This window comes from Vanacampus margaritifer, chromosome 14 (genome assembly GCF_051991255.1).
Source record: "Vanacampus margaritifer isolate UIUO_Vmar chromosome 14, RoL_Vmar_1.0, whole genome shotgun sequence".
Classification (NCBI taxonomy): Eukaryota; Metazoa; Chordata; class Actinopteri; order Syngnathiformes; family Syngnathidae; genus Vanacampus; species Vanacampus margaritifer.
The window spans coordinates 11,234,109-11,255,997 of NC_135445.1; the positions used below are offsets into that span (position 1 = coordinate 11,234,109).

Sequence of the window (21,889 nt, forward strand, 5' to 3'; positions counted from 1 at the left end):
CACTGAATGGAACCCCAATGTGAGTGGTGCACTGCAAAAAAAAAAAAAAAAACATTGTCAAGATGCTCTCAACATAATAAGCTACCGATTGTGTGCCGTTTTATTCATTTTCCAGCACAGTGTCCTAATGGTTCAGGGTTCAAATCCAAGCTACAGTGGTTCCTGTATAGAGTTTTCATGCTGTCCCTGAGCTCGTGTTAGTTTCTGTAGATATTTCATTTTGACTTGCAAACTGCGATGAAAAATGACTTATTTCATGGTCCCAAAAACGTATTTTACGTTTAAAAAAAAAAAAATGTATATATTTTTTTAAAACGTATTTTTACGTTTAAAATATATATATATATATTTTTTATGGTAGAGCATACAGAAGGCTTTGATGCAGAAGAGGTCGCTTCAAGCAATGGTAGTTATTGCAGAGTCATGCATTTGCCCCCAATCATATGTGCCCTGTGATAGGTTGGCAACCAGTACAGAATTAACTCTTAGCTTAACCTGCCTATCCTCATGAGGACTTCTGAAATTGATGGACGGAGCCGAACTCACCCCGGTTGTACTTGCTATTCACTAGGAACATCCTTCATTGGTAAAATTAATAAAATAGGGTGACAAAATTTGTGCGTTACAATCGAGTTAACTTTAAGTCTTTTTTTTTTCATGACTGGGGTCCAGTTGTAATTTGCAATGAATAAAATGGGCATGAGCCAATGAGTTGCTTCATGCTCAAATTAAATTTGCTCTTAATTTGAAATAAAAAAATGTATTGTTCCTGTCATCAACATCCAATGTGAAACGCAAATGCCATCTAGTGGCAGGAAAATCACCTCAACAGAAATTGATGACTCAAGGATTTGCCTCTAAATTGAGAGGTGGCGCAATGCTACTCCCCCCTCTGGGATTAGCAGATTAACATATGGCTGGTTACTTGAAATAGAGCCGCGCTGCAAGGCAATGTATGGTATCAATTAACTCTTTGACTGCCAGACGTTTTCAGGAACGGGAGGTCGCCAGTGCCAGCCGATTTAAGCATTTTGACTGATCTTTCAAGGTCCACAGAAAATGTTGTGTTTGGACTATGGAAACACACATACTACCAAATGTGTGAGCTGCTTGCAACCGGTCGCCATTGTTCGCTTCTTCAGCCATCTAGCTCCGCCTCACGTCTTCTACTGCCGCGTCAATGCTTCCAACCTCGGAGTCACCATCATCATCATCGATGATGATCATCGTCGTCATCAATGTGCTCTTTAGCGTTGGTCGATGCTTTTCGTCTTTGAAAAAAACTGCTCGAGCGTGAGCCGCTTGCAACCGGTCGCCATGTTCTCTTCCCTTCCCCAGCCATTGTCCCCTCTAGCTCCGCCTCACGTCTTCTACTGACGCCTACCCAATCTTGTCAAAAGAGAGTCATTGCTGCCATCTAGGGGCCAAAAATAGTCATTAGGCTAACTAGATCTGCTTGAAACTTTCACCACAGCTGCCCAAGACTTTCCTCCACCCGTTTCCCCCCCAAAAAAAAAAAAAATTGGAGAATGTCTTTTAACGTCCTTGGCGGCCCTCCGTAGGTTTTTACTAAACGTCATTTAACGTTTTTGGCAGTCAAAGAGTTAAGTATCGCGATACTACTTAATGAATCGATACTGCGGATCGTGTGAACAAGTATCGTAAAACGATATTTTGTCCCAGCCCTATTATTTAACAAGCGCACTAAAAACTTGAAAAAGCTATTTTATTGAACATTAAGGACAAGATATAATATGCACAATTAATTTGTGATTAATCCCAAATTAACTATGGAAATCATGAGATTAATTACAATTAATGAATTTTAATAGACTGACAGCCCTACAATAAACACAGTAATTGGTGAATTAATTGCTATTTAAAGAAGGTGTGTGCATTCTTTGCGATTTAAAAAACTTCCAAGGTGTCTCAATGACATTTCTGTGATATGCTTTCGTTTGAATACGCCATGAATCCAGTGGCAGCTCCGAGTGTGAAGAATTTTTAAAAAATTAGCTGCCATAAAGACTGTAAAGATGTGGATCGTATTTTCACTCGGGAAGACAGTGCTTCACAATTAAGATGCTAAATTATGCTTGTTAATTGGGGTAGTCGTCCGTGTATGTGCGCATAACTCTCATAATACTGCGGTATCATACGCCACAGCTTTGCTGCGTTGTGCCTAAAAATTCTCCTTACCGAGAAGTAACAGACACAAGCTCGCTTTAATGTTTCCGATGTGGTGTGGGTTTCGCAGAACTACACCTTTTTGATATTCACAAATTCACTTTTTTTTTTTTTCTGTGGAACCTATCCTTAGCTATTTGCATTTTTGCTCTTTCTTTAGATGACACACAATACCAGTGACTGTCAAAATAGGTCAAGCTAACAATTGACAGAGATCTCGTTATTCTTTTGACATTTTTACGCATTTCGAAAAATGACATGCATTTGCAGTTTGGGTGCATTTTTTTTCAAAATCTGAATTTAAGCCACTAATTATACGCTAAGGTGAGATGAATGTGAAATAATGAAATGTTTTTGGGGATAATAGTTTGTGGTATAAAGTTGAAACCATTTATATAGGTATGGATTTAAAAACAATGGTAGTGGGTGGCTTAAAGTAACACTAAGGAACTTTTCAACCTTAATAAAATATATTCAGAACTCCTCTGATGAAACATGGACTTAAAACTAGTTGAATGGTACCTTTGCCATGGCCTGAGGAGGTCTGTATCATTTTTACTGGCACTAAGCAACTTTGAGAAGGACGGTAGGAACACAGCCGCACAAAAAACTACAAATGTGCTCACTGCTTTATGACATACGTCAAAAGTTACCTTGGATGAAAGGACAGTCAAGCGTCAACATTGATCTGGATTTCACTCGCTGGCGCGAGCTAAAAAAACGACACAATGCGCTTGTCCACATAGGAAATGTGAACTTCCGCTTTTGTCCATATGGTGCCACCATAATCAATGTAAACTGAAAGTTGCTTAGTGTTGCTTTAAGTACTGGCATTTTTTATTTGATGTATTTTTTTGAACAGCAGGGGAAATTGCAGGCGTTTATATTTACTTTGAAGTGGAACCCGGGCGAGCAGTCATGTACAGTTGGCATTAGCATGATAATGTCAACTTCATTTTCCTCATGCTTTGCAGTTTCAACTAGCTGAGCTGAGCCGACGCTGCCGTGCTCGGAGCTTTTGTAGAAACATGTTCATTTATTCAAGAGTTGTTTTTTTTTCGCACTTCACTAAGAGCTTGTGCAAATGCATGACTCTGCATTTTTTGCATTAAGGGGGCTATTTTGGTGTCACTTCATCCAGGACAGAGCTCGCCGCAGCACTTAGTCTCCACTAGCTGCGTGCCGAGACTCGGCACCACCAGATGACAGCAATTTCTCGTACAAATGCTCAAATCGTAACACATAACGTAATACGTGATAAGGTATGAAGTTAACGCTGCATTGAGGAGTGGCTACTAAAAAAAATCCCTGGACCTTCAAAAAACACGACTGAGGATGGTAGTAGCCCTCTCAAATCATATTCCCTTTGTGACAATCTAACCTTGGCACAGAGAATGTTCATGGACAGAAAAAGGAGTTCAGCAGGGGGCCGTTTCAAATTAATGGCTTAAAAATGTTTTTATAATCTAGCATTAAGTCCTAAACCTGTCTCGTAAATTTGCCGCACCACATTACTTATTCATTGCATTCCGCGTTTTCTCCAGACTCAAGTTCTATAGCTAAATATTCAATGCCAGATCCTTTTTTTTCCACAGACAGCTGACCTCACCCTCATTCCTGTAAGTAAACCAACTTTTATCATTCAGTTTTAAATTATGTAGACGGAACTCATATCGCTTGTCCTCATTAGGGTCGTGTGTCTATCCCAGCTGACTTTAGGCGAGAGGCGGGGTACACCCTGGACCCGTTTCCAGCCAATGGCGGGGCACGTCACACCTATTGACAATTTACTGTACAGTCTTCAGTGAACCTAAACATGCATGTTTTTGCGGGAGAGGAAGCTTCAACATATGCAGACTCGAAGGCTGGAGTCGAGATTCCAAATCAGGCCCTCAGAACTGTGCGGCTTGTGACGTCGCATGCGTTTGTGAGTCACACACGTGACGCAGCCCATTTGGCTCAGTATCTCTGAGAATGCAAGTGAAAAAGCTAAACTGCTTAGATATGGTGACAGAGCCCGGTGGGTGGTGTGTGGTCGGTGCTGGATTTCACTTTCCTTTCTTTGGTCCTTCCTCGGGTCTCCTGACGACCTCACGACTCTGGCTGGAAGTGTTCGGATTTTTTAATAGGTTTTAGGTGAAAAAAAAAAAGATATGGTGACAGAGCTAACCTAAAACATAATGAATATCTTATCATTGATAAGATCTCAACTACTGCCTAAGATGAAGGGCAAAAAAATTGTGAGAATGTTAAGTTAAAGGTATGGTTACATCCGCAAGAATAAACTGTGTAATAATTATTTTTTAGCTTTTAAAAACATTCCTCACCCTTAGGCGAGTCTTGTTTAAATGCAATAATGCCAGAGCCCTCGGGTGATGTTTGCCTTCCAAACATGATTCCTTTTCATTTACATGCAAAATAATAAAATCATTGGATCCAAACGATCAGAAACGGACGGGTCGCCATGGTTAAGTCCAACTTTTTTCCCCCCTCATTACTTATTCTTAAAAGGCAGATTTACACCGAATGACAAAGTAGAAATTAAGGTGGAGATGTGTGTGGTAAGTGGGGTCGGTTTTACCATAGCAACAGGCCAGGAAGTAACATTCACTGACCACAAATGTGCATTAATTGCTATCCACTCAATGTTCCGCACTGGTTGGATGTGACAGGATGTGGTTAGTGAGCTCCAAAGTTCACATCCAGATGTGCTAATGGCCAGTCCATTGAGAGGAAATGCTGACTTAAAATGACAGATTTCATTGTCATTTAATGTGCACTGTGGCAGATTTTTAACCACAGCCTCTCTCAACATGCGCCGAGTAAATGACAAACACTCGTGTTACAAGATTGCTCGGTGAAGTTGCCAATATGGTGGCGGTGCGGTGCGGGGTGTTCAAGAGTGTTCATGCTTTTTTTTGTCTGTAATCTGGGTGGGCTCTGCTTTCACAAGTAAAAGCAAGCAGACGGAGAATTGCCAAAGTGTGATGATATTGGGGTTGACGAATTATAGCAATAAATATTGGATGGAGATATTGATAGATATTGTAACATTTTTAATACTTCATTTTATTTTATTAACCATTGTTACACATTATTAACATTTTAATTCTTTATATTAACCTTGTCGAAATGTTTTGTGTCCTATGCAGAGCAGATGGTGTTGATTTCGGTATAATCTGACCTAAACTGGGTCATACTATTTAGTCTAAAAAAGTTCCTTCTCAGCGCTTTGTGCGAAAACACATTTGGTCCTTGAGAACAGAATCTGTTTTGAACACCCACATCTGACTCTGTTTTCGCCATCGCTCACGGAAAAGTACCAGAGAGTATGTTTACATTTCATTGTCTACAAATGAAAGAGAGGAGGTCTTTTTAACTATAAGAAACCGTTGTGCACGCGGAAGAGCCACATTTGACGCTCTGAATCCCACGATGTTTAAGTGATGATAGAGTCGTTTATCTGTCCAGAGATCTCTGATTGATTAAAAATCATTTTTGCAAAGGTGTATTTTTCTTACATTAAATCTATCTTCATTTTTGGAACACGCAAAGAGGACAAAATTATTTTATTCCTCTTCAATATCAACTACGAATAACAAGTATTAACACAAAGGAATAGACATCTCGTCGGATGAATGAATGAATGGCTACAGACAGTTTTTATCTATAACAATGGTTCTTAACTCATTCACTGCCATTGACGACTATAGACGTCAAAAATTCATGTGAACTATTTCTGATAGTTTATCAATTTTTCATTTTATTTTATTTTACTATATTTATTTAATTACTATTTTTACTATTTTTTTTTTACTGTGCATTAATAACATATAAAATTATCATGCGATTAATTACAATTAAACACCCCTTATTTTTATATATATTTTTTTTTTTATTAGGCCTGTCAGGCAATTATTTATTTTTTTTATTGTTATTAATCACATGACTTCACTAGTTGACTAACGATTAATCACAAATTTTATATCTGTTCTAAATTTACAATTACAAAGTGTGATGATATTGGGGTTGACGAATTATAGCAATAAATATTGGATGGAGATATCAACTACGAATAACAAGTATTAACACAAAGGAATAGATATCTCGTCGGATGAATGAATGAATGGTTACAGACAGTTTTTATCTATAACAATGGTTCCTAACTCATTCACTGCCATTGACGACTATAGACGTCAAAAATTCATGTGAACTATTTCTGATAGCTTATCAATTTTTCATTTTATTTTATTTATTTAATTACTATTTTTACTATATTTTTTTTTTACTGTGCATTAATAACATATAAAATTATCATGCGATTAATTACAATTAAACACCCCTTATTTTTATTTATATATTTTTTTTTATTAGGCCTGTCAGGCAATTATTTATTTTTTTAATTGTAATTAATCACATGACTTCACTAGTTAACTAATGATTAATCACAAATTTTATATCTGTTCTAAATTTACAATAACAAAAAAATTCTAGGTTTTCATACTCTTGTTAGCAAAAGTGGAAGTTTTTTTAAACTAAGTTAAACTGGGTTAGATTGAGCATCTCAAAGTCTATCAATAAATAATACTGAATTCCATAAGAGGCAACTGATATTGCATCATCATGCTATATAGCCACTGTGCTCGTAGGAAGAGCTGACGTGGTTACAGGTTGCCTCTTCCTCTCTCGTCGCCTACAAACACCTGCGCCTCTTCAGGCTGACAATAAATCCCCTCCCATAACCATTTCTGTCTCCCAAGTCGTTCGTTTGGGCTCACCTGTGCACGAGCTGAGACAGATCATGATTTATCTGCGGCGCACACAAAAAAACATTTCGGTGCTCCTGCCCTTATCTCGTTTTAATTTAACACCTGCAGAATTTTTATTATTTTTTTGTGTGTGTGTGTGTGAAATATTAATACGGAGATACTTAAAGCTATGAAGAGGAGCTCTTGTGAAAATCAGGATATTTACCTTGAGAATAAGCACTATATCATCACTGTAATTTATATAAATCATTTCAAGCTCACCCTCAAATTACAGCTCCCAGAGTAAGAATTAAAATAACCGCACACCTCTCTGGAAACGTTTCATTAAAAGGGGGGTGGGGGGGATTATTAAAAGCCTCATGTAGGCAGGATTAATGACATTATTTTTATATGCCTAATTAATTGGCAAGTGAGTTGCTATCATCCCCATAATCAAGGCCAAATTACAACCTCCTTAGTCTTTCTACATTTGAGACTTTGATTGAAACTATAGACTGCATACTGTATAAATAGGCTACATCCAATCATATAATTAGTAAGTAAAGGCTCAGCCTAATACCCAAAGTCTTGTAGTCCATATCAGGTGAATGCGGCGGCCAATTAGGCTTTGGGCTTATGAAGTTCAGCTTGATAACGATCGGGGACCAGAAGGCGCTGCATTTTTTCATTAATTGAATAAGCATTATCATTCATCAAGATTGGTTGGCAATTTCTGCACAATTAAAAATGGGGTGTCGCAATAGTATGCAATGCTTGATGATTTTAAAGTTCCGCGTGTTCACATGGTCACATCTTTTGCAATGATGCTGTTAAAAGCATCGCACACATTTTGCATCACTGGCTACTGTCTTGTCCGATGCACAGCCTGAACATCAAGACTCTTGCAAATACAGCAAAATGGCTTTTGAACTACTTCCCATATAGTGACTGATAAGCAACTTTGACTTCAAGGGCCCTGTTTTCGTGCCCAGTGCAAGTCTAGCACAAAGCGCTGTCTTACTGTGCGCATGATTGAGTCGTCTTTCTTTTGGTATTTTTTGCTTGACTAACGCAGACAGATGAGAGCGTTTTGCACCGTTGTGGAATGGAACGTACCACACTCTGGCCAATCGAAGCGGCTCCTCATTCAATCCCAAAAGTGTGTAAAAACGTTTTTAAATACTTTATCCTTTTCTCCCAAAAACGTGTAAAAACGTTTTTTTGTTTTTTTTTATGTCTGTGGTCCATGCATGAGACTGGCACACGCAAAGTGTATTTATACATATAAAATGCAGAATTTCCCCTTGCAGATGATTTAGTCGGTCTGTCAGAAGGGTGCTATTAAGATATTTTTAAGACGATAATGATAATGTATCATTCAATGAATTAACTTCTACAATGATTCAGATGGATTGTCCCACACTGTTGTCATATTTATGAATGAAATACGATGACATCCACCATACAAATCGGTCTGCCTGCGCCTCGATAAAAATCCACAAAAATCACATTACACCACAAGTTAGACCTGGCTTTTGAGCATCTAAAAATCGAGTCTACTTTTTGTTACCTAATCGCTAGCCCCGCCTACAAACAAACTGTCCCATACACGGTAGACTAGACTTGCCCCCAAGCATGACAATGCGCCCGTTTTTTACACGCCCATCAACAAAAAATAAAACAACAAGACTCACATATAGAACAGCTTTTGAATCAATGTGCACTGTAGGTGCTAATACAGTACGTAACTTTGACGACTTGCAGAGTGGCCGTTACTGGCATGTGTAGCCAAACTGGGATTAGCCACCAGAAGTGGTTCCCTAATGCAAAAAAGAGCAACCCGATAGATTGACGTTGTGGATTTTTGTCCTTTGTGGAGACGCCCTTTCCAAGAATGCAATGTACGATACTGAACGAGAATGTAGCCTGAATGGTGTTTCACAAGTGCTTGCACTAGAAGCCGACACATGGTCACGAAAGGAAATGCTAATCTCACGCACAGTGCAAATAAAAATACATCAACAAACCAAACTATGTTAACGAATTCACTGCCATCCCAGTAAAAATGAAGCTTTGACGTCTATAGCCGTCTATGGCAGTGAATGTGTTGTTTCACAAATTGCTGCTAGCCATGATGGGAAGTGCAACTTCAACTCCCACTGTAGCGTGAGGGGAACTGCAGGGTTTCCCCCAGTGCTTAATTTGGCTCCCCAACACTCCGCCAGGCTAAGTGTCGTTTATTTTGATTTATGTGCTGTAAGAGTTGCATTTTTTTTATTTGTTTGTTAGTTTGTTGCCCTAATTCAAATTGCATACTTTGCTGTTGCAGTATTGTGATTTCTTAATTTAATACATTGAAGTCAGTGTGTATGTGTGTTAGCGGGGGTGAGGGCTGGGCTGGTGCCAAAGTGGGGCGTGTCACGGGGCCCCACTCAAGCCAAGAACGCAATTGGCTCATTTATATAGAAGAAAAACAACTTTTGGATCGATGTCCTTTGTTCTATTCGTAACGAAGTGCAACTATTTCTACTGCAAGTTCATTGTTCATTTAGGGCTTTGGGGGCAGCTGTAACGAATGCAAATGCAGCTCTCTAAGAGGTGTTGCCTACTTTGAAGGGAGAATGAACAAGGATATAGCAAGCGGAAAGTGAAAGAAAGCGAGCGAGAGGGACCAAATCTGACTCTTCAGAGGAGCATTTGCGCACAGTGGAAGTCTCAAAAATTTATAAAAATAAAACGTCTCTATTGTGATGATTTCCCAAAAGGCTCAGCACAGACTTCAGTTTTCAAACCGCCTTTTTTTTACTTGAATGGTGTGCAGAGCTGCAATTAACTACGAGACTGAGATTCTTCACAGCTTAAAATTATTCATACGCTGGACAAATTTTTTAGTTCAAGTGTGGTTTTTGTGTGTCAAATCCTCTGGCTGATAATGACATGAGAAAGTGTACAAAAGTTTTGTTCGAGATCATTTAAACTATTGCTGCTATCAAGTGAAAAGGAAACACGTTGCCGGTTACATAATTAAAATAACATATAATATTTTAAAATTTTAAAATTTGATTTCATATTTAAAATTAACGCTTTACATCACACAAACAGTATTTTACTTAATATTTTTTATACAGTATAACTACAATATGCATCATTTCATTTTGTCATAATTGTATGAACAAATAAATAAATAAATGTCTTTTTTATCCAAATGAGGGACAAACGTTTGCAAAGTTAGCGAATGATGATTCTTGATAAAGATTTGTTCAAGGTCGCAACGTTCACTAAACGTTCTCTCGCCAACAGTTTCAATGTTTTTTTTTTCTTGCCCAACCATTAAAACGTTTGGCGAACGTCTGGTGTTTAGAGAATGTTTAGCAAACATTGCAACCTTGAACAGACCCTGAATAATCCGGGACAAGAAACTAACATTTGCTAGCATCGCAAACACTCAGCGGAATTGGGCATGTTTTGTACAGTTTCTCTAGTCGATTTGTCATCATTCTCAGTTTATGATCGGAATTCAAAGTTTGGAAAAAGACAAGAAATTCACTCAGTTGTGGCCACTGGAAAGTTGAAAAAACATTTCACCGATTGACAGGAAATTTGATGCTATGTCTATTATGCCAGGATGCACGAAAAAAAGCTACAAAGTTCGACTCCTTGATTCAACCATTTTGAGTGAATTTGGCCTCGGTAAGAATCACTCATTTCAATAGTAAAACTGTGGCTAACAGCATAATTAAATGTACTTTTTAGGAATAAAACTCTGCTCGTTTTTAATCAACACTTAAGCTAACTATGCTAATGTGTTTTGATGTTGTCTTGATGGTGGTACCTGGTGAGCGAGTATTTTTTGAGGTTGTACAATAGATGATGTAAAATGTCTGCTTTAGGAAATATGGACTTTTATTTTTCCATGAAAAGAAATAAATTTTAGAGGGCCTCAATTTGCCTAAAAACAGACAAAAAAAATTGAGTATCGTAGTAAAAATGTAAGTAAACAAACCCCAAAAAACTGCCCCCAAACCAGTTTTAGCCTTTAACTCAAAACTGGGTGGATATGTTGCTATAACAGCACACATAAAACAACAAGACACATATAAACCGTACAGACCTACAGTATGCCCATAATTGAACAGGAAGTCAACCGCAGTAGTTTGAAGCAACCATTTTGGGAGCAACCCAGAGTTCATACTTTGACAAAATCTGTCCAACTAAAAAAAAAAAAACTTGCCTTCACGTGGTCATATATTGATTAAATCTATTATTTATAATGAAGAAGCCACCCTGAGGTGATCCAAAGTCGACTTAAAAAAATATATATATATTCCTAAAAACTTTTTTCACCAGCATGAAATCTGCTCGAAATGTTTACGCATCAAATGTGCCATTGATAAATTGAATAATGGGGTGAAATTTCACTTTGCATTTCCCGATGACTGTTTCTTAACCAATTACAGTATTGCTGTAGCATTTGATATTGTTTAGTGATTAAAAACCACAAAGCAAGATTTAAGCAATATCACACAAGCGTGATTGATGCTGTACTCACCAAACTTTCTGCAACTGATTAAGTCAAATCAGATATTTGCAAATGTCTTATTTCGATGAAATACAAAACAATCCGTTTGTTTTCATGAAGGACAACATGAATCAATACATCATTACCTTGGAGCCAACAGCTTTAGCTCATACTTCGTTTTAAGCTTGAATTCACACCAGTGACCAGCCCTGACAACATTCCTTGAAAGAAACCATCTATACTGGGTCATCTAAAAGCCACGCCGCAAATACAGCTCCAAGCTAACGCTGGCATTTTCGTGACACGGGGGATCCTTGTGAATACGATTACGGCACTTCGCAAAAATGAAAAGGCCACCAAATCTTACCAGACATTGCGACTATAAGGCAGCGGGTTTTTCACGTGAAGGGAGGCCAGACAGTGATCACAGAATGTATTTACTCTGCTGTAAATACAATGCTGTCTCATGCGACATGAAAAAGAAGCGGGGAGTCGGGGTTGGTTGGGAGGGGGGGGTTCAGCAAGTAAAGCTTGGAATCGCTCCGGGGAGCTATTTTTTTCCCCCCAACAGAAGCCTATTCTGTGGCGTTGATATCGGGGGATCATTAGCAGCCATCTCGCCTTGGGCCAGAAGCGTGACACCTTTAGTGGAAAAGAGCAGGAGCTCCCCTCGCAGTGAGCCGGCGGAACAGCACACAATCAAGGTAAACTTTTAGCTGAGACAACTTTCCAGTGACATGCCGGGGTTATATAGTTCAGATAGGTTTTATTTTAAAAAAAAAAAGTAATAATACCTGATTTTTTTTTTTTATTTTAGACAGATTTTATTTATGTAGGTGTTTATTTGAATGGAAAATCAGCAGAACTTTAACTCTGAAACTAGAAGAGTGTGTATCAATCAAAAATGTCCTTGGTGAGACATTTTGAAAGTTGGTGCTCGCTCACATGACTATAAAAACAAGAACGCGCCACTATATGTCATAATTAGACTCTTGTTTATCTCACACACACACACACATACTGTATGTGTATAAAGACTTCCCAACCAGCAGATATGTTTTCATCCAATTTCTAAAATATGCTTTACAGGAAGCATGCTTTTTCCATATCCAATTACAGAGAAGCGACACACGTGTGGGGAATGAAAATCTGCCCCAGAAACATGGATACAATCAAGTCATTTGCATAAAATGTCTCCAAAAAAAAAATCAAAGCGCACTGTACTCCGCGATAACCATGCTGACCGCGCACGTATGCGTGCATACGAGGAGCGCGCGAGCACGCAGCACTCACCTAAATCAGACGCTCCCCTCCAAGTCTCGACCCCCCTGTGTGACTTGCGCGGTCAACAACTTCTGCTGGAGCATCCGGTGCTCGGCGACGGCGATGCTTCTGCTGCTGCTGCTGCTGGATTGCGGCTAATTGGGCAATCCTGGCAATCCTTTTCATGCTCGGGTGGGGGAGAAAGAAATCCAAGCTCGGTCGCTATAGTGCGCACAGAATGAGGAGAAGAAGAAGAAGAAGAAAGTCCGTCGGGAAGGAGCTCGGTGTGTACGTGTGTGCGCTACTCGCTGGGTCTGTATCGTTCCTGTGGCTTCCTGTCACACAGCGGCGGGCTTTGCGGTTGGAGAAGGTGTGTGTGTGCGTGTGATGTGGAGGGTGGGAGGGAGGGGAGGGGAGGGCTGTGATGCTCAGACTGGAGGCGAGAAAAAAGGGGGAGGGTCCATGTAGACGGCAAAAGGAGGAGGAGGGGGTGCGGGGTGCGGACCGGATGAGGTAACCGAGGGGAGGGGTGGGTGCTTAGGGTGGATGAGGACAAGAACCTTATGGTGTATGATTGGGAATCTTGTCCTAGTACAGCTGGGCAACAACAAGAAAATCGGGCTTGTGTAAGTGCCATAACACTTTCAACGCCGTCACGGGGGTTGAGAAAAACATCAAACTAAAAATGTACCCCTAATGTATCGTAAAAACATATCACACGTACCTTCTGATCCCAAATGATGAGCATATGGTAGCGAAGCAGTCAGCTGTAACGTCTTATTCAATGTTCTTTTTTTTTTGTCAAACGGCACCAACAGATGGCCTCAAATGTCAGTCAGTCAAGATCCAAATCAAAGTAACTAGCAGCTATCACAAAAAGTTCTTGATTTGGTGCCTAAACTTTATTTGGCGGCCACATACAGAAAAATGGAATTATTGCTTATTTTCAAATGAATTTGCCAAACTGCTCTATTGCAGATTTCTGTTCAAGGTTATGTGGCAAATAATGAAGGATGTTGGGTTTGTCGATGGTCCTGTATTCCACTAGAATTGACATAAAGTATGAGGTGGAAGAAACTATTTTTGCTTCTTAAGTCATGATCTTCCACCACAATGTTTTGAAGAGAAATTCAATTTTTTTTTTCAGAAATAATTTTACAAATAATTCATTAGTATTTTTGCTACAACCCTGCCTTATCACTCTGACAATCTCCAAGCTTTTTATTTATTTATTTATTCATTAACAAACGTTGTGTGCCGTGTCAAATCTCATTTTTGGTAAAATGCTGAGGGCTGCTGAAAAATGGCCGGCGGGCCGCAAATGGCCCGCGGGCCGTAGTTTGGACGCCCCTGCTCTTGATTAAAAGTACAAAGAGATGGACTCAAATGCAGGACACCAGTTATAGAATTCCATTCATCCATCCATTTTCTTAACCACTTATTCCTTTGTTTGCAAATTTCTGGTCAATACATATACTGGCTTCGAGTCCTCTGGACAATTCCGAGCTTATGTCACAAGTCAAAATGGTGGTCTTACTCTGTGAAAGGAAGCTCTCTGGTCAGACTTTGAATTGTTGTAATTTGATTTGTGAGGATTATTTTAATTTCCAATTGACTACTGTAACAATCTGCTTTGTTGACATGCTAGTCACAGGCAAAAGCAATACAATATGCCGTTTGTTTTCATCGTGTAAGGTGCGTTACACCAGCGGAAATATCAGAAATGCCTAGATGGTCATCATTGTCCATAAAGTTAGCTAGTAGCTACAGCAAGAAGCGAAAGTAGCAGTCGAAATGAGAGTCCTATCAAGCTTACTAGCTACTGCAGTCCTGTATTATTTTTCATGTTTATTTTCAGTCTTGTTTACTCCCTGTCATGCTTAGCTTCTGTTTTCCTTGTGTTTTCCCCTTGTCTTGTCATTTCCTGTTTTATTGTGAAAAGTCTGACTCCTCTCGTTTCAGGTCACTTGCCCTTCCTTGTTTGGTGTCTTTGTCAACCCTGATCCCTGATTGTGTCCACCTTTCCCCATTACCCTCATGTGTCATCCAATCAGTGCCCTCAGCCAGGTGTGTCTTGTTATGTCATTAGTGTTGGTGTATTTAGTCGGTTGTCTCCCCCCTGTCTGTGTCGGTTCATTGTTGCCACTGTCGTAAGTCATTCGCCACGTCACGCTGACCTTTTTGCCTTATCAGGATCCATGTCATGCTGTTAGTTTTGCCTAAGTTGTTTTGCCATGTTTAGCTTCATGTTTTGTTAGTTCCGTTTATTTTGCACTTTGAAGTTAGCTTTTTGATTAGAAATTAAAACCTCTTTTTTGGACTGCACCTCTGCCTCCTTGCTCTGCCTTCCCGCATCTGGGTCCTAAAGGCCCCACCTTACTGACATTATTAACATGTTGAAAATACAGCAAACTAGCATTTAGCATTATAAGCTAATGTAGGGACAGCACAACACAGTTACTCAAATGTATGACACGTCACAGCATATACAAATCAAAGTCACTTTTTAATTAACTAGTGGTTAGCGCGAGCTGCTAACCTAGCAGTCTACATATTGTTGTAGAGGCAGAGCTTTTCCTCTGCGTGTTAGTTTTCTTTCAGTTAGTGAGAATGTTGGTTATCTGGATACAGGCTGGAGATCGATGAACAGTTACTTCGAAGCTTTTATTTCTACAGAATATTCCGGGCACAAGTGAGTTACAGGCAATGGCTGTAGCTTCTCACAAGTGTGAAGATTACAGAGGACTTACAACGTTCTTATACAATCTTGAAGGGCGGTATCACACAGTTTCCAGTAAACAGTTCACCCGGAGTTCACCGGGCATGAGATAAGACTTCAAAGACATCATTCAAACACAGACAATGGCCCATTTGAGGAATAGAGGAGTTTTTTCAGTCATGACTGTACCTGGCAGAAATTGCGATAACACTCACAAAGATACATTCGCAGAACAAAGCTTTACTGAGGAACTAAGGAAATTAAAACAGTTATGACTAAATCTGGGCGGAAGACCCTCTTCAATATGTTCCATTTTGTCAAACAGCCCAAACATATAGAATCAAATGCACCCGGCCATTCACAGAATATCCTTATCAAAACTCCGTTGTTTACAAAATGTTCTCAGCGTTCATTCAAACCAGCTAGCATGGGAAGCTATATAGCCATCTACATGTTCACTCAACACACTCAAACAAAAAGCCAAACTGACTCACACATCCAGACTCCTTTGCTGGCTATTAGCTAAAGTCAAATCCAGTGAGGTGTGCTACCATACTACAAAAAAAATATATATGTATATATTTTCTTTTTTCTTTTTTTGCATTCAAGTCAGCCTTTTCACAAAAAATCTTGGTCCAATTCCACAAATTTGACTTGCTTCAAGAAGTTCGAGATACAGTGCGAATCACCAATTACAGATCCAGAAGAAGAAGGTGTGAGATGTTGAAGAGGCGGGTAGGAGTCACACTCCTGTGACACGCGTAGGCTGTGTGGGACTTTTTGCAGCAACACGAGCGAGAATGTCTGAACATGACACGCTTTAAACAAGCCACGCACTGAGTAGGAAGTCAAGACGGAGTGAAATGAAAAGATAGCGGTTGCTGTCCTTGGTGCTGAAGTCAACTTTCGAGTGTTGGCTGGGTTCATTGGCCACAACATTAGGTACAGCTAAAATAAAGCGCTTAACTACTCTTCCTTGGGTCAGTTCTCTTTGAAAATCAATATTCCTTGTATTATTTTGTGGATAGAGAATGTCAGTGCAGCCTCCAAACTGTGCTAATTAAAAAATGAATGGCAGTCTGGTGTTATCTTGGGGGTGAGACATTGGCTTGGTTTTTATTTTATTTGTATTATTTAACCTAATGAGAAGCTTGAATGAAATATTTTAACCCAGAATAAAATTATGTAAAATAATTCACTTTAGCTTATAATATATAGGATCCTTCAGTAATTGTCTTCATTTGTGTATGCCTTTTTTTTTTTTTTCTCCAAGGTGCGCCAAATCTTTTGGGATGTTGATGGTGAATTGGGACTTTAAAGGTTTAGAATTGTAACTCAGTAGTTTTTTTTTTGGGGGGGGGGGGGGGGTGTCAGCAAACCTCCATTATTGGCTTTATTGGCATTATTGTGCTCAGTCAGGCCAAACCTATAATAGTATTTCTTTGCCAACATCTTTTGGCATCATCAACTGTCAATTATAAAACATTTGGGTGGCGGCTGGGAACATCGAGTACGGCTGGATTTTTGCATTTTGGGGGGAATCCCAAATAGTGGATCGGTTGGGGAAACATAATACGCAACAAAATTTTGTAACAAATGTCCACAAGTAAGCAAAAAATGTTAGGTACAAATCCTGGTAAAGGTTGAGATGAAACAAATGAATGTTGATTCTAGCGACACGGGGAAGTGATGTCAACCCGTGTTCAAAATCAACGGGATTCTTGTTAATCCTTTGAAGTTCAATCAAGCATACATCATACTTAATTAGTTTTGGCCTTAGGCTGCTTTTACAGTGTAGGTTCAAAGTGTTTAATTCAGATTTAATCCCTTGATCCAGGTTTTTGCATTATTCATTTTCTTTTGTGCGGACATGTGTGTATACATCGCCTCTTTTTGTATTTGATGACTTCAAGTTCTTTCTCTCTCTAGGAATTGTGTCACTTTGACCATGCGATACAAATCCAGCCTTTGCTACTTAGACCGGTTTGGCTTAGACATCTTTTGAAGCAGGGGTTGGAAACCATAGCTATAGTAAATTCATGAAAATATATGACGACTACTATGCCGGGCCCGAAAAATAGCACACATGGGGGTCTTAAATGGCACACGGGGTTGTAGGTTGCCCACCTCTGATCTAAAATCTCAGGTCGGAGAACAGTTGGAGAATTTAAGAAATTTATTTGACCACTGAGGCCATTTGGTCTGGTGTGTCTGTTTACATTACACACACACATACACGACACGGCATTCTCAAGTACTTTAATGCAGACTCTTTCATTTCAAACTGAATTCATCTTATTATAATGGCATTTGGCAAAAAAAAAAATAGGCGGCGGTCTTACTAAGCTTGCTAAGCACTGTAATGTCACAGAGTATGCAGAGGTTTAACTTGACAGAACACCTCCTTCGGCAATCAAATTAGGAATTTCTTCTCATCTTGACACCACTGTAAAAAAAATAATAATAATCAATGAGACAGTCGAATAACTGGAATTTGCAGCTTTAGCTAAAGCTACTCGTGACTGACATTCATTTAAAGTTTTATCAACTCCATCCCCACCACCAGATTAGAACACATCTCACATACTGGCTGCTTTTTTTCTTTCTTTCTTTTTTTTTTTAAAATTAATTCAAGACCGTGAGGATTTAATAGCATATTGCTGAACATGCAGAGATATGAATTTCTAGTAAGTGATTTATGAGCAGCATATTCATCATTAATTAGCTGCTTAATGTTATGCATGCTACTAGCTTTTAAATGTAGCTTATTCGTCTTCACACAAAAAACGTCGCCTTGGATGTTAAGCTTGGGCGGTCAAAATGTATTTTTCATTAATTGATGCATCGAGTTCACTCATGAAGGTATTCATTCATTAATTCATAACTCAGCGGCAGCATTCATTTTCATAATATCGTCCTTATCTAGATACCTAAAGTGTATATAAAATAGGATGTCATGAGTGGTGATGCAAGTGATATTAATTTGACCAACAAAACTGATAAAAATTACAAGATTAACATAAAACCATTAATAAATAATCATAAATAGATGAATATATTCTTATATTATGTCCAGAAAAGCACTTCAAGATAGTTTATTTGTATTTTTTTTTTTAAAGGCTTTCACACGAGTTTCAATCCTAATATGGAACATTTTGATACCAATGTTGATACTGATCGATGCTGGTGGACAGAAATATTCAGCTTCTTGCATGTAAATCAAATAAATATAACAATATTTCTTTGGGTTTAAATTTTTTATTTTTTTTACACATTATTATATTTTAAAATTATTTTTTTCAAAGCTAGATAAGAGGGTCACTGAAGGGGAGATATTTTTCCTTATTTATAAAATATTTCCTGAGCATTACATATTTTATAACAATTGATGTACTCTACATCATTTTTATATTTGTTTACAATTTTTATGTATGGAGAACAGTATAGGAAATTCAGATCACTGGCACAAATATTAAAAGTGATACTGAACCTGGATTTTCTTTTTATCATATCAATAATACCAAAGATTGCAGTATTGCACACCGCTACTTTGTGGACCCCCCCCCCCCCCCATGAAAATGCCATTGACGGCTATATACGTCAAAAATTAATTTGAACTATTTCTATTAGTTTACACATCTTTTTCTACTTTTGTTAACAAGAGTATGAAAACTTGTATTTTTATTGTGCATTTAGAACATATATAAAATTTGTGATTAATTGTGAGTTAACTCGTGAAGTCATGCGATTAATTACGATTAAAAAAATTAATCGCCTGACGCCTCGAATTTTTCCTAATCTTTAAGTCGCGTCAGGCAATTACAATTTTTAATTAATCACACATTTTATATCTGTATTTTTCTAAAAAAAAAAAAAAACACATCTAGGTTTTCATACTCTTGTTAACAAAAGTGGGGAAAAAAAGTGAAACAAATAGAAATAGTTCAAATGAATTTTTGACGTCTCTAGCCGTCAAAGGCAGTGAATGAGTTAAGATAGTATTGAAAGTTTTGTCTCCAAGACCATTTTTTAAAGTCCATGGGAACTTTTTTTTGTAATATATCATTATCCTGATAGAGTCGTAATTTAAGTTAATTACAACGATATTATCTTAATTCTTCAATGTAAAAGTGACCGATTTTGAAGCCGTTTATCATGGAGTCATCTACACACTGGATTCAACAAAGGGAAACACCAAAAACGGTCTCTATTCAATTCAAAGAGCAACATGCTGCTTCACCAAGTCTAAAGACAAGTTCATTATCATATCACATCTCAGCCTGCTCTGGTTAAGTTTCATTCCATTTGCATTCTTTTTCCCTACCAAGCAAGCCCTTTCGCGAACATCGAACGTCACCCACACACTCGAACCGTTCAGTAAAAAAAAAGGCGCGCATGTTAGCAGTTTGTTGCAGTTGTTTGACTTACGCACACGCTGCTACGCCAAAGCTCACAAGTCAAAACGCCTACTTCTTCCTCCGCAAAACGACAACTTGTTCACTTCTTTGGCATTTTTTCCAAACATTACATAACTTGTATTAATTTCCATATAAATGCATTTGAAGTGTAATTCTATTAAGTGTAATAGACTTACAAAAGGGCTGAGTGAGCGCGAGTAGTTTTCCATCACTTTTATATCCAGCGCTCGGCGTCCAAGCGTTACATTCCTGTGTTTATCCTCCACATTTAAATGGCCAAGATTACTTTTAATGACGCCATCTTTAAGGTGATGGATGCAGTCATTTGTAAACGCTTTTCTCTGCATTGCCGACCATCTGTTCCGGCTGACGGTCTCGATGGCAGGGGAACATTCCAAAGCCTTTGATAAATTGAAGTTTGGAAATAAAAAATTGTGGGAGACCTAATACTTTTATTGGTGATATATAAGCACTTACAGTATATCTTTTATCTTTTTTTATTATATTTAATTACCTTAGTAATTTTATCGACTGATTGAATGAATCCATCTAAAACACAAACCACTCTAAAAACGCAGAGCCATTTTTTTGTGTGAATGTTATTCTGATCATTATTATTATTATCACGCTCACTTTTCTAATCCTGTTTCAACTCCCACATAATAGATCCCATTTACACTGTTCAACATGTTCCAAAAAATAATGCCTCCCAGGCTATAATTTTTATCAACCCACACATTTATAGATTTCCGACAATTAAATATTTTGCATAAAAATGTTCCATTCATTTTTAAACGGGACGGACATTCAAGTCAGCATTCCAAATACTTAAGCACTATTCAACGTCATGCACAGGTTGTTGATGCTGCGCCGGTTGAACAGTTGGTGAAGTGCATTGTTCCATGTTTCCATGCACAAGACATTAAGTGATAAGCATATATATTGTACATGCTAAATATCGTAGTGAAATGTATTTTTCACATAAAATAAAAAATAATCCCAATCAGCTTCAATGAGAGATTTTTAGTATTTTACCGCATTGTCCCTTGTAGCCATAACCAAGACATTAATATAGTGATATGCATAATACTGTACATGCTAAATATAGTGAAATGTATGTATTCACAAAAAATAAAAAATATATATTCAAAAAATAATCCCAATCGACTTCAGTCACAGCTTTCAGTATTTATACTACATTATTCAATACAAAATCATTATGTCAAGGAAACTCAGTTGTGTTCAATATTTTTTTTCTCCCAAAATTTTCACTCATTTTAATGACAGCATTCACTCAAATCATTCAGCAGAATCATTCAAGTTCCACCTCAGGCCATTTGCAGTCCAAGTTCTGTTTTATTTCATATCATTCAATTATATTTAACAATTAATCATCTTCACCTGATATATCTTTATCTTTCAAATATTAGCATTCCGCTTTCAGCATTCACACGCAATTTCTCCAGAAATTGCACATCTAGTTCATTTTTTACATGAAATTTCAAAAGGCAACATACCAGTATACTTAATTATAGAATTAAAAAAATATCTTCTACAGGTTTTTATTTATTTCATACAGTTGTTTAGTGTCTTTTTTTTTAAAATCAAATTATTTATCTATTCATTAGTAATATATTTTACTATTCACAGTAGTTATTAGAACTGTCAGTTTTACTCTTTATTCACAAATTGTTGCCCCTATTTATTTTTATACAAAGATTTTCTCAAACTATTCTTAGCATTGCTAAAACAATTTTTTCATTCAACAGTTTAAAAAAAAAAAAACACCTATGCAATAAGTACTGAAATACCAAAGATTGCAGTATTGCACACCGCTACTTTGTGGACTCCCCCATGAAAAACATTTGTCAGATGCTTAACTCATTCACTGCCATTGACGGCTATATACGTCAAAAATTAATTTGAACTATTTCTATTAGTTTACACATTTTTTTCTACTTTTGTTAACAAGAGTATGAAAACTTATATTTTTATTGTACATTTAGAACATATATAAAATTTGTGATTAATTGTG

General features: G+C 37.9%; 1 protein-coding gene across 1 annotated transcript in view; it reads right to left on the reverse strand.

Annotated features, from left to right (window-relative positions):
- brinp1 (bone morphogenetic protein/retinoic acid inducible neural-specific 1) overlaps positions 1-13,086 on the reverse strand; it is a 178,251-nt gene extending 165,165 nt beyond the window's left edge. Inside the window, exon 1 of the mRNA XM_077542653.1 lies at positions 12,748-13,086. The gene's annotated coding sequence lies outside the window, so the exon portion shown is untranslated. The remainder of the gene's footprint in view (positions 1-12,747) is intronic.
- Positions 13,087-21,889: the final 8,803 nt, after the last annotated feature.